Below are 13,101 nucleotides of genomic sequence, written 5' to 3' on the forward strand. Positions count from 1 at the left end.
AAAGTGTGGAGTCTATGCTCCCCCCAAACACACACACACACATACACACACACACACACACACACACACACACACACACACCTTATTTTATAGAAGCACTACAATATGGTGGGTCAATGAATGCTAGACTTGGGAACAGGAATACCTAAGTTTAAATGTTTATTAGGTATTCTGTGAGCAAAGGCAAGATACTTCAAGCCTCAGTTACTCCATCTGTAAAAATTCAAATAATAACTAGTACTACCTCCCTCACAGATAAAGTACTTGACAAACACAGAATACCTAAATTCATGGCAACTTTTATTATGGAAGAAGAATCTCAAGTCCACAGATGTCAAATGGTTTACACAAGGATCATAGATTATAAATTAAAAGCTGAATGGGAATTTAGAAACCATGTATGTAAAGACAATCATCCTACTGAAAAGGAAACTAAAATCCAGTAATATGAAGTCTCATCAAGGTCACAAGAATTGCAGTGGAGATTTGAAGTCAAGACACTCCAGTGTTCTTTCCACTGTACCACAACTCAGTCTGTCTGTCTGTCTGTCTCTCCTCTTTGCCTCTCTCTGTCTCTGCATGTCTCTGTTTCTCTCTGTCTTTCTGTTTCTCTCTGTCTTTCTGTTTCTCTCTGTGTCTCTCTCTCTGTCTCTGTCTCTGTCTGTATCTCTCTCTCTCTCTCTCCCTCTCTCTCTCTCTCTCTCTCTCTCTCTCTCTCTCTCTCTCTCTCTCTCTCTCTCTCTCTCTCTCTCTCTCTCTCTCTCTCTCTCTCCATATGTGTGTGTGTGCCACAACTCATCTAGGTCTCCTCACTCTTAAATCAATATTCATTCCATGATACCATGCTGTCATGCATTTACTCACTCAATTCCTCTCTCTTCCCTTCATCAAGTCTAACTTGGCCCTGCCCCCTTTTTTTCTCTTGTTTTGTTCCCTTGAGCCAAAGTAAAATAGAATGCCTCTTCCACATATTTGAACAAAGCCATCATGCCCATGTGCCCTCGGAGTTATCCCTTCTCTAGGTTAAATAGTCCTGCTTCCTTCAAGTGACTCTCATAAGATATGGATTGTAGGACCTTCACCATCTTTCTTTTCTCTTAAGGATATGCAGGTCACCAGTGTCCCTTCTCAAACTGTGACCCACCCCCACCCCCATCCCAGCACTGCACACATCACTTAATATAAGGTTTTCCTATAGGAAGATAATCCTGGTTTCTTTTGTATTTAAGGGAAGGGGAATGGTACTGAAACATGTATATAAAATAAAGATTTATATGTGTATATCTATGTACCTAGGTGGTGCCACGTGAATAGAGCCCTGGACCTGGAGTCAAAATAGTTGTGTGACACAATTCACTTAACCGTTACTTCAGTTTCTTCAAGCGTTTCAATATCCTTGCCAAGAAAACCCCAAATGGGGTCACAAAAAGTTGGACATGACTGAAAACAACTGAAAAACAACAATTTGCATGTGTGCCCTTGTGTATGTTGGGTATTGGGGGAGATACATACTTATTACCTCCTTTCAAATTCTGCTTGGGGCTCATCACAAGACTTTTCTGTCTTACCTCAGCAGCATAGAAAGAGATTTAGCTCTAACATCATTAACATTCCGCAGTCCCCTACTGCCATTCTTTTATAATATGGGTAAAGTTTCACATAAAAATTAAAAAAAAACAAAACTATCCAAACCTTCATTTGGCTTGAAGATCTATGAGAATATATAATAGGAGAATGAAATGGAAGCAAGTCATATGTTGCCATCAGTTGTTATTATAAGGTCAATATGGTAATTTATTACTTCAATATTAAGTTATATCTATTATAGCTATTTATCACACTACTCATTGAAGACAATCACATCTTATCTTGATCTTTTAAATTTTTATAACAATTGGGTCCTTGATTATGTATGTTTGTCAGAAGCCCCATTGAGATATGGAATGCTAGATGACACAAATGCAATAAAGATCTGAGATTCATTTTAGATTCAGTAAAACAATATTGGAAGATGAAATATGTCCTTCTGCTCATTCCTGACAGTTTATTTCTCATCATTTGCCATTACATCTATTATATGTTAGAGCATTAGTCTCAAATATTGGTTGTTGGGGTTTTTTAACCATTTTTTTTCTGTTTTGGTTTCCAATGTAAATGATCAAGCCTTGTGGGGGGAAATATATGCAGAGAAAATCACAGTAAATGGAGCAAATAGGCAAATGGAGACCTTAATGGCCAGGTTTGAAAAGGGTTGGTAGTTTTATAAGTGGCAGCAGAATTTGTTTATTAGAAAGTTAAGTGACACAACCAAAACATATAGTACTGGAGATAAGATAATTAGAAACTGAATCAAGAAGGAATTGCTACATCAATCTCTACAAATCCCATTCCATCAAATAGTTGGCAGAATCATCTGGCTGATGAGAAATAATTTTTGGTGCTTTATTCTTTTAGAATGTAATCTCTTTGCCCTTAGGGATTTATTTATTTAGTGTGTGTGTGTGTGTGTGTGTGTGTGTGTGTGTGTATGGCACAGTGCCTAACACATAGCAGGTGCTTTATTTGATAATTGATTGATTAGCAGTAAGGAAATAAGAAATTATTAAGTGATTACCACATGTTAGGTTCTATGCTAACTAGTTCATTAGGGGATCACTAGGCAAGGATGAAATTTTAAAGTGAAAGTCAAAGAGGAATGCTTTACTTCAAGGAGAAAGGCACCCAAGAAGGAACAATAAAAATAAAACAACCAAAAAAAAATTGCCTGGTACTGGTATTTGCCACTGGGTCATTCATCTTTAGGTGGAATGATTTTCAGTCTTGTCCAGAAGCGCTCTTCTTATTATCAGGGGTTTGGTTTGGTTGCAGTTACGTGGAAAGAAGATGCCATGGAATGTGACCATTTTTGTGTATCTGTGGAAAAGCTTAAGATGGAGAGGTGTAACATCTGATCTCATTAGAGTCAGTCATCAGGGCATATCACTGTGATCCCTCATGTTTCTGTATCACTTTAAGTTTTAGTCAACAGGGGCAGCTAGGTGGTGCAGTGGATAGAGCACCGGCCCTGGATTCAGGAGGACCTGAGTTCAAATCCAGTCTCAGACACTTAACACTAGCTGTGTGACCCTGGGCAAGTCACTTAACCCCAACTGCCTCACCAAAAAAAAAAAAAAAAGTTTTAGTCAACATTTCTACAACTCTATTTAGAATCTTCCTTGTGCCTTCCTCCACCAACCCTGCTATCCTGTTCTCTACAATAAAGTGGCACTGGCCTCCTTGGTTTTCCTCCCACATGACACTTTATCTCCCAGCTTCATTCATTTTCACTGGCTGTCCCATATCCTTGAATTTCTCCTTTTCCTCATCGCCATCTCTCCACAGCTTCCCTGTATTTGTTCCAGTCCCAGCTAAAATCCCAACCTCTTCAAGAAAACTTTCCAGATCTGCTCATTTGTTTTGTCTATTCATTATTCCTAATTTGTCCTGTATGTGTCTTGTTTGTACATAATTGCTTGCATCTTGTCTCCCAACTAGATTATGAACTATTTGAGAACAGGAGCTTTTTGTGGGGGGGGGGGGGATGGCAGGGCAATGAGGGTTAAGTGACTTGCCCAGGGTCACACAGCTAGCAAGTGTCAGGTGTCGGATTTGAACTCAGTTCCTCCTGAATCCAGGGCCGGTGCTTTATCCACTGCTCCTCCTAGCTGCCCCTGAGCGTTTTTTTTTTAATCATTCTTTTTATCTCCAGAGATTAGCAAAGTGACTGACACATAGTAGGCCCATAATAAATGCTGATTGGTGGTGATGATGAAAACAATGATAATTAGAATGACAGCCATCATCAATATCTAACCTCTTGGTACCCCAAGCAACTCTGCAAAACTATTAGTTACCGAATGAATGCAGATCTACTTCGGCAGATAGAGTTTCTGATACCAATGAAACAGTTTACATCATTTAAAAAAAATCACTTTGGGAAATCTATTATAGTCATATATGTTCAACTATAAAGTAGCTTAATTAGGGTTCTTTCCTTCAACAAAAAAAAATGCATTTACGTCAAGTTAGACTCAGTAGACCTTTCTTTGAATTCAGATTCTAACATATCCTTATTGCTACCCCAGGCATCTCACCTGTAAAAATGGAAGTAATAACACATTCATTAACTTATTGGGCTGTGTTAAACAAAATAATTTGTAAACCTCAAAGAGTAATAAAAATGTGAGTTACTGTTGTTTTTTGTCATGCCTCTCAGTGTGTATGGGTAAAGCCATGCTAAGATGCGGGGATGTATTTATAATAATGAGACTGAATGTAGTGATCCACCTAAAAAGTATAAGAGGAAAATCATGATTAATTGAAGCAATCATTCTTTTTTTGAGTGTGCTCTCATTACAGTGATTTTAAATATTTCCTGCAATCATCCTCCCTCGTCTCAATGCCCTCTTTCTGGAAATACTTTTACCACACACCCCCCCCCCGCCCCCTTGGCTGGAGGGTGATAGATTGTGTTAGACTTGTTATACATGGAATATAGTCTAAACAAAGGGATCAACATCTCATCCAAGTACCTTCGACTCTAGAGGAAAATAACACTTTAAGGTAGAAACCTGCTGTATATAGTGGACATCTGCATAATGACCAAAATTAGTGCAGCTTTACTTAGGGCACAGCTCTGTAGAATGTTGATTCCATGGAAAGGAGCAGAAGGTTGTAAATTTCTGAGGTGGAGATGGGGAAGGAGTCTCAGGGGGGCAAAAAGCCCAAGAACAACAACTATTCAATGTCAGCAGCCCTTTGGAAAGGGGGTAAGAGAGCCTGCTTCAGCCATGATTACACAACCTTTGCTCATATCATGTCACAAAATTACCTCACATTGAAATCTGCTTTGTTCTTGGATATTAAAAGTAAATTGAGAAGAATAAGGAAATAAAGTGAGGAGAGTTGATGGCAAGGAGTAATGGTCATGTTCATTTCTATTATGACTATTAATAAAATGGGGAGAAGGTTGATTATTGTCACAATTTCTTTCATTTTCTCTCACCTGTATGGTAAGCTTTTGTGGGGTAGAGTGTTGCCTTGTACATTTTTATATGCCTCAAAAACTATATTATAGACATAGCGGATGAACAATAACAAAGAGAGTGAAAGCATGTACTTGTGTTTGGAGAGTATGTGGGTGGCAGTTTTCTTGTGGTGAATAAGCCCAAAATAATATCTAAAAAGTGAGAAACAAAGAGCCAATATTTAGGGGAGTCTTTCTTATCTCTGTAGTTTACTTTGTACCTTCTTGCATCTGTGTCTTGACTTTATCCTTTGCTAGAACATCTGAGTGAACTGCAGGTACAGACAAGTTGTTGAACTGAAGACAGTAGGAGTCCATTGCTGAAAGAGATAATAGGCAGCTGATTAGGTTGGCCAGCTCAGGCATGTCCCTGGAGCCCCAAAAGTCATCTCTAGCTGACCACTGATGTCACCTAAGTATAAAGCTATAAATCAATGTGGATTGGGTCTGTGGACAAAATGTTCAAAGCATCTTCCAATCTGCAAAGTGTTTTTAGACCCATTATCTTATTTGGTCTTTAATAGGGATTAAGATATAGATAGGGCAGGTGTTACAAACTCCATGGGTTTTTTTTTGTTTGTTTGTTTGTTTGTTTTGCAGGGCAATGAGGGCCAAATGACTTGCCCAGGGTCACAAAGCCAGTAAGTGTCAAGCGTCTGAGGCCGGATTCGAACTCAGGTCCTCCTGAATTGAGGGCCTGTGCTCTATCCACTGTGCCACCTAGCTCCATGTTTAAAGATAAGAAAATGGAGTTTCAGTGACTTAGAATTTGGTTGAAAAAGAAGAGATAGGTAGCAATAGGAGATAGGAGAGCATGATTGGTAGAACTCTGTACTGCATTCCAACTCCAGGTCTTTCACTGACATGCTGTGTGACCTTGGGAAAGTCAGTTATATGTCATGACCAGTCTATGAACTTGTAATGGAAAGATTGGATAGATGGATAGATTTGTTAAGGGAGAGATGGAGAGGAGAGATCGGGAGAGAATAAGAGAGGAAAAGAGAGGGAGGGAGCCAGAGGCAGAGAGAGAAAGAGAGGGGGGGGAAGAGATACTGGACCTTGGATGTTATTTGTCCAATGATTTAATTCAAATAATGCAGAAAAGCATTTGTTTTTTAACTTATAGAGAATTTTTTGGGATATAAGAGGTTAAGTAATAATAGCTTTAGATATGTGATCTGATTTGATCCTCACAACAACACTGGGAGGCAGATACTATAATCTTTATATTATTATTATTATTATTATTCCCATTTTACATACAATGAAATTGAGGCAGATAGAATTAGATGACTGTTCTAGGTTCACAGAGTGTGTAAGTGTCTGATGGAGGATTTGAACTCAGGTCTTCCTAGCTCCAATTACAATATGATATAAACTGTACCACCAAGTTGTCCAAGGAGTCTCAACAAATTTATATCAGATTCAGTACCTGAACCCAGGTTTTTCTGATACCAAGTTCTGCTACCTATTAAAATACTGCATTGCCTTTTATGGGAATAATACAGCAGTCCTTTTTCTGCAGACATATGGCATTTTCCTTCAAAAATTCTTCCTACATGATTTGAATGATCATAAAACTCAGAATAGCTTAGTCATTCACAGTTACTCTGAATAATATTGCTACTACTATAAACAACATTCTCTTCATTCTACTCATTTCACTCTAGATTATTTCATGCAAGGCTTTCCAATTTTTGGGAAACTAACCTCCTCATCATTTCTTATAGTAATATTCCATCACAATCATATACCACAACTTATTCAGTCATTCTCCATTTGTTGGGCATCCCCTCACTTTCTAGTTCTTTGCCACCAAAAAGAGAGTTGCTATAACTATTTTAGAACATATAGGTTATTTTCCTTTCTCCCTGATCTCCTTGGAAAACAGACTTAATAGTGGTATTGTTGGGTCAAATGGTATACACAGTTTTATGACACTTTGGGCATGATTCTAAATTGATCTCCAAAATGGTTAGATCAGTTTACAATTCCACAAATCATGTATTAATATCTCAATTTTCCCACATCTGCCCAACATTTGTCATTTTCTTCTATCATTTTAGCCAATCTGATAGGTGTGAGATCATGCCTCAGTTGTTTTAATTTGCACTTCTCTAATCACTAATGATTTAGAGCATTTTTTCATATGACTTTGTACAGCTTTCTACCAAAAATTGCACATCTTTTGACCAAATACTCATTAAAATTTTAATACATACTACTGCCATATGAAAAAAATGCTCTAAATCACTATTGATTAAAGAAATACAAATAAAAACAACTCTGAGGTACCACCTCACACCTATCAGATTGGTTAATATGACAAAAAAGGAAAGTAATAAATGTTGGAGAAGCAATGGAAAAATTGCAACATTAATGCATTGTTGGTGGAGTTGTGAACTGATCTCGTCATTCTGGAGAACACTTTGGAACTATGCCCATGCGGCTATTTTGCTGTGCATGCCCTTTGACCCAGTGATACCACTGCTAGTTCTGTATTCCAGGGAGATCATGGTAAAGGGACCTACATGTACAAACATATTTATGGCAGTTCTCTTTGTGGTTGCAAAGAGTTGGAGGTCAAGGGAATGGCCATTAATTGAGGAATGCCTGAACAAGTTGTGGTGTATGAATGTGATGGAATACTACTGCACATAGGAAATGATTAGTAGGCAGATTTCAGAGAAGCCTGGGGGAACTTGGGAGAACTGATGCTGAGTGATGTGAGTGGAGTCAGGACAACATTGTACACAGTGACAGCAACATCGTGTGATAATCAACTATGATAGACTTGGCTCTTCTCAGTGGTGCAGTGATCCAAGACAATTCTAGGGAACTTGCGATGTAGAATGTTCTCCACATCCAGAGAAAGGAACTGTGGATTATGAGTGTGTATTGAACCATACTGTTTCTCCTTTTTGGCTGTTTTTTCTCCTTTTTTGAGGTTTTTCCCTTGTGTTCTAATTCTCTTTTCACAATATGACTAATGCATAAATATGTTTGGTGCAATTGTGCATATACAGCCTATATCAAATTGCTTTCTCTCTTGGGGAGAGGAAAGGGAGGGAATGGAGGGAGAAAAATTAGGAACTGGGGGTCTTATGAATATAGGTGTTGAAGACTCTATTTTCATGTAGCTAGAAAATAATAAAATGCTTTTATGATGATAAAATAAATAAATTTAATACATGCAATAAAATTTATAGGATTTCAGTCAGCCAACTATAATGAAATCCAGTTATCAAAATACATTTTATTTTAAAGTTGACCAACTTCAGCTCAAGAACCCTTTCTAAGTATTCACTTGAATCTTTCCTATGTAGGGTTTGCTGGCAGAGGAGGGGTGACCTTTGGGATATAATAATATGGAAACGTCCTGAACCTATAGAAGACACACATGAAAATAGTTGGGTAGAACGTCTGTGAACAGAACACCTCCCCATGGATGATCTACTCCAGGTAAGGGAGAAGTATCATTTGCTTACAACCTATCAAAGGTGCATTGATGACTCAGTCCTTAAATAGCTATCTGTTAATTATGATGTTCATCCTTCAATACTGACAGCTCCTCCTTCCTGTCTCCTGGATGCACATATGTGCATATTACTTTTGGCTTGATGTCTCACTTTCTTGTCTCTTATATCATGGCTTCAATCCCTTAAAAGGGAAGAGGACAGGGAAAAGACAAAAATTCCATCTCATAAAACTTTTAACAAATGTGATTTATGTGGATGATGGGTGTCAAACTGTTTCTTAAGCAGATGTTTGTGTGTGATGTCCCAGGAGTTGAAAGAGTGGCAGATTGGACTGCCCAGGACTTCTTAGCATGAAACGGGTGCATGGAGTTATCTCCTCATCTTCTGAAACCAAAGTGCCAGTTGGGTTATTAATATAGAACAAAGTATTTCTGAAAAGTAGCTGGCTCCCTCCCTCCCTGTCCCACCCCACTTTTGAAAATCTGGCATTGTGGGGCAGCTGAACATGCTGACAGGAGAAAGATGTCTCCTGTTCAACTGCCAGGGGACTTGGACTATTCTTAAGGAATTAGCAGGGGGGAATGCAATATAGTGAAGCCACAGAGACAGTCTATGAGCCTGGTGCCTTGTCTGTGCCCAGCTCTGTCATGTATACTGCCCCAGCACAGTCTGGGAAAAGTTGGCCTTGCTTTCCTAGGATATACTTGAACTTCTGAAATGGAAGTGATCAGTTCTATTTCACTGGGTTGGTTGATTCTTGTGTTCAGATCAAATGACTAGGATGCTGTTGTCATTAACATCTTTCATTTCTTATTTTTAAGTTTCATTGATGTTTTCTGTTTCTTATCCCACACATATTTTCTAGATTATACCTTTCTTCAGAACTTTTACTGTAACAAAGAAAATGACTAAGCAAAACTGAGCAATAAGTAAACTATGTCTGATGGTACATGCTGTATTTCTCATATGTGATTTCCTACCTCTCTTTCGGGAGAATAGAATTCTATTTAATTCTATTTTCTCTAGGACCAAGAGAAGTTCTTCTAGTTAATCCAAACTTGAATACTTTACATCACTTTACTGTCCTTCTGTTGATGTTTTTGAAAATCCTTTAAAACAGTCTGGAAGACCACTTGTTGGGGATGTATACTGGGGAATAACCTTTGGTGTATGCATTGGAATATCCTGTATACATTTATATTGTGCAAATATACCTATATATCTACATCTTTATATTTTTATATATAGTTTCAATTCACACAATTTCAGTTCCTAGAGGTCAGGTATTACTATTTACTCTGCCTTTGAATTCTCAATGTCTAACAAGTGCTTGACAAATACTAGGTGCTTAATAAATGTTTTATAGATTAATATTATTAGAAGATTGAGCAAATTGATTTGGAGTCCAAAGACCTAGTTTCTTATCCCAAATATGATAATGTTTATATTTTCATGATGACCTTGAACAAGTCACTTCCTTTTTGTACTTTAGCTGTGTTGAATATAAAATAAGGGACTGTTAGACTGGGTGATCTGTAAGGCCACTTCCAGATCACTTTCCTATATAAGTAGGCAGCATAATATAATAGAAAGTACACTAAACTTGAAGCCTTCCAATTCTTCTCTGCCCTTAGTCAGTGTTGTGACCTTGAACAAATCACTTCCCTCTTGAAATGAGTTTGTTCATCTATAAAAGAAGACTTTATTCCTTCTACTTATAAAATTCTAAGAATATTTATGAACTTGATTATGAATATATGCTATATTGGGCTACTTTCACTCTAACATGAATAATAATGATATCAAATTAAGGTAGCATCTTGTAGCTTAAAAAGTCCTTAACTTACAATAACCTAGAGACTTCCGGGATGGAGCCAAGATGGCGGAGGAAAGGCAGTGAGCTCCCGAACTCATAACATGATCACTCCAAAAACATCCAAATAATGCCATAGGAAAATGCCCAGAGCAGCAAAACTCACAGAAGAATGTGCTGAAATCATCTTCTAACCAAGAACAGCCTGGAAGGTCAGAAGGAGGGAGCTGCTGTGCTTTTACAGGAGTCAAGCCCAACCCCACAGTCACCCTGACACAGATCTAGTCCCAGGAAGACCTCACCAGAGAAAGAGACTCCCAGAGCCTCTGAATCATCTGAAGCACCAGTGTTGTCTGGAACTAAGCTCACAGTCTAGGGAGTGAGCTGAGCCCTGGGCAGGGGGGAGACTACAGGGGTCTATACTGGTGCAAAGACAGAAGGCAGAAGAGGATTTTACATCCCTGCTGAGAACCAGGAGGTAGGCTCAAGTAGAGTAGCAGTGACCCAGCTGGGGGAGGGGCACAGGCTTATCAGAGCTAACAACCACAACACACAAAGCTGGTTGATTAGCAAGTTGGTCTGGGGTCATCTAAAGACCAGGGAACAGGCCGGGCGAGTGAAGTACCTGATTCTCCTTAAATCATACCACCTTGGACTTCTTAAGCTTGGGATACTGCAGCCTGGAAACAGTGCCCCACTTTAAGGAGCTAAAAATCAAGTAAAAGAAAGGCAAGATGAGCCAACAAAGAAAGGTGAGGACCATAGAAAGTTTCTTCAGTAACAAGGAAGACCAAGGGGCACCCTCAGAGGAAGATGTCAACATCAGGGCCCCTGTATCTAAAGCTTCCATGAAAAATATGAATTGGTCTCAGGCTATAGAGGTGCTCAAAAAGGACGTTAAAGATAAAGTTAGAGAGGTAGAGGAAAAAATGGAAAGAGAAATGAGGGTGATGAAGGAAAGACATGGGAAAAAAGTCAACAGCTTGAAAAGTCAAATTGGCCAAATGGAAAAGGAAGTACAAAAGTTCTCTGATGAAAATAATTGCCTAAGAATTAGAATTGAACAAATGGAAGCCAGTGACTTTATGAGAAAGCAAGACACAATAAATCAAATCCAAATGAATAAAAAAATAGAGAGCAATGCTAAATATCTTCTAGGAAAATCTGCTGACCTTGAACATAGGCCCAGGAGAGATCATTTGAAAATTATTGGTCTACCTGAAAACCATGATCAAGGAGAGAGCTTAGACACCATCCTTCCAAGATATTCTCAGGGGAAAATTGCCCTGAAATTCTATAAGAAGAAGCTAAAATAGAAATTGAAAGAATCCACTGATCACCTCCAGGAAGAGATCCCAAAAGGAAAACTCCTAGGAATATTGTAGCCAAATTCCAGAGCTCTCAGTTCAAGGAGAAAATATTGAAAGCTCCCAAAAAGAAACAATTCAAGAACTGTGGAGCCCCAGTCAGGATAGCACAAGATCTAGCAGCTTCTACATTAAAGGACCGGAGGGTATAGAATATGATTTTCCAAAGGGCAAAGGAAATGGGATTACAACCAAGAATCACCTACCCAGCAAAACTCAGCATAATCTTTCAGTGGAAAAAATAGGACTTTAATGAAAAAGAAGACTTTCAGATATTTGTGATGAAAAGACCTGAACTGAATGGCAAATTTGACTTTCAAATACAAGACCCTAGAGAACCATAAAAAATTGGAGCTGGGGGACATACCTTGGGTCGTAGAGTGGGCGACTTTCCTGTGTCTGAGGCTGGGTTTTGGCTGGGATCCCCCTGGGTTCAGGGGTGATTCTTTGTTTACTGTGTCACTTAGCTAGGCGATGACATCTTTAGGGTTAAATTGAGGGGTGAAGGGAATTCACTGGGGGAAGGGGAAGGGCAGAGGTGAAATCCTGCATGAAAGTAACAGGAAAAGGTTTATGGAGTGGGGGAAGAGATGAGAGAGGAGCAGTGCAGTAAAGGAATTTTACACTCATTAGAAAAGCCTCAAAGACCTTAAACTCATCAGAGCTGCCTCAAGGAGGGATTTATAGACACAGCCAACTGGGTGTAGCAATCTGTTTAATCTGGGCAGTAAATGAGCCTAACACTCATCAGAATTGGCTCAAAGACCTCAATCTCATTAGAATTGGCTCAAGGAGGCAATAATGTACACACTCAATTGGGTGGAGTAATCTCTCTAACCCTGCAGGAAAATAGGAGGGGAAGGGGATAAAGAGAGAGGGGCAAGAGAAGGAAGGGCAGAGTGGGGGAGGGGACAGACAGAAGCAAATCCCTTTTGAAGAATGATGGGATGAAAGAAGATGGAAAATGGAATAATCATGGGGAAGGGAATAGGATGGAAGAGAAAGAGTTAACAATAGTAATCATGCAAAAGAGAAAAGGGGGAAAATATACAAAAAATATGTATAGCAACTCTTGGTAGAGGCTAAGAATTGAGAATCAAGGGAATGTCCATCAATTGAGGAGTGATGGAAAAATCAGTGCTATATGATTGTAGTGGAATGGTCTTATGCTACAGGAAATGACAAACAGGATGATCCCCAAAAAAGCTGGAAAGACTAATGAACATCGATGCATAGTGAAGTGAGCAGAGCTAGGAGGACATTGTGCTAAGCAACAGCAGTATTGTTCAGTGGTCAATTGTGAATGACTTGACTACTCTCAGCAATGCAATGATCTAAGACAATCCCAAGGAACTACTGAGGAAGCTTACTATGCAC

General features: G+C 38.9%; 1 protein-coding gene across 5 annotated transcripts in view; it reads left to right on the forward strand.

Moving 5' to 3' along the window:
• The window catches only part of LRRC4C (leucine rich repeat containing 4C), a 1,453,400-nt gene that overhangs the window by 864,279 nt on the left and 576,020 nt on the right, over positions 1 to 13,101 (forward strand). For all 5 annotated transcript variants that reach the window (XM_043971634.1, XM_043971635.1, XM_043971633.1 and 2 more), the window contains one exon: positions 8,392 to 8,527. The gene's annotated coding sequence lies outside the window, so the exon portion shown is untranslated. The remainder of the gene's footprint in view (positions 1 to 8,391; positions 8,528 to 13,101) is intronic.

Source organism: Dromiciops gliroides, chromosome 6 (genome assembly GCF_019393635.1).
Source record: "Dromiciops gliroides isolate mDroGli1 chromosome 6, mDroGli1.pri, whole genome shotgun sequence".
Lineage (NCBI taxonomy): Eukaryota > Metazoa > Chordata > Mammalia > Microbiotheria > Microbiotheriidae > Dromiciops > Dromiciops gliroides.